The 1,138-nt window shown below is 37.6% G+C and overlaps 1 protein-coding gene across 3 annotated transcripts in view; it reads left to right on the top strand.

The window, feature by feature from the left end:
- Nucleotides 1-1,138, top strand: part of WASF3 (WAS protein family member 3) — a 91,658-nt gene that overhangs the window by 424 nt on the left and 90,096 nt on the right. The window lies entirely within an intron of this gene.

Genomic DNA, 1,138 nt, shown 5'->3' with positions numbered 1-1,138 from the left:
CCGCTCAGTCCCTTCACCTGGCTGTCAGGCTCCAATCACGCAATGGTGAATGGGGAACCGGGGTGGGGTGGTGGCAGGGGTCGGGACTGGCTGTGGAACCGGCTGTGGGCAGCTGGGGAAGATGGCCCTGATCGCAGGCCAGGCCTAGCAACTGTACCCATGCATGAATTTCATGCTCTGGGCCTCTAGTTTTATATAGTCGTCATATTAATTTTTATATGAACAACAAATATGGCTATATATTTTGTCTGTTTATTTTTTATGTCCTGAGATTTAACCAGTTCTTTATTATTTGAACTTTGTTAATAATGAATGGGTATGAGAAGTCAAGATGATAAAACTTAAGCCTAGTCAGTTTTTTTCCCTTTATTTTAAAGGGTAGAAGGAGAATAACAAAAAGGTTTTTTTGGTTTTGAGATGAGTATTGGGAGAGAACATTTTTTTAAAAATCCAGTCTGCCAATGTATCCTTTAGAGGAAAGGATGCTGGAACACTTGATCTCTTATCCTATCTCACCTTAACCTTGGGAATATCATTACATTAATTGACTGTTGGAAAAGTGAATTTAATTCCCATAATTTTACTTTGCAGATAATTTTTTTAGGAATATGTCTGTATTCTTTGACTACAAATGGAATTAAATAAGAAATCAGTATTAGATAACTGGGAAATCTCCAGATATTTTGAAATTAAATATAACATTCTAAAAATCCCATGGGTCAAAGTGGAAGTCTAAAGGGAAATTAGAAAATATTTTGAATTGAATGAAAATGAAAAACAACATTCCAAAATTCATGGGATATACCTAAAACAGTACTTCAAGGGGGAAATTTACAGTGTTAAAGGCTTATATTAGAAACTAAGTTTTTAAAAAATATATATTTTTATTGATTTCAGAGAGGAAGGGACAGAAAGAGAAAGATGGAAACATCAATGACGAGAGAGAATCATTGATTGGCTGCCTCCCGGCAAGCCCCACACTGGGATCGAGCCTGCAACCCAGGCCTGACTGAGAGTCTAACCATGTCCTCCTGGTTCATAGGTCAGCACTCAACCACTGAGCCATGCCAGCTGGGCAGAAACAGTTTTAAAAGAATAATTTAAACTTTCACCTGAAGAAAGTAGAAGACACTAAGCA

The sequence above is a fragment of the Myotis davidii genome, unplaced genomic scaffold (genome assembly GCF_000327345.1).
Source record: "Myotis davidii unplaced genomic scaffold, ASM32734v1 scaffold152, whole genome shotgun sequence".
NCBI lineage: Eukaryota > Metazoa > Chordata > Mammalia > Chiroptera > Vespertilionidae > Myotis > Myotis davidii.
The sequence above is the reverse complement of the archived record's forward strand: the minus strand, read 5'-3'. Positions and strand labels throughout refer to the sequence as shown.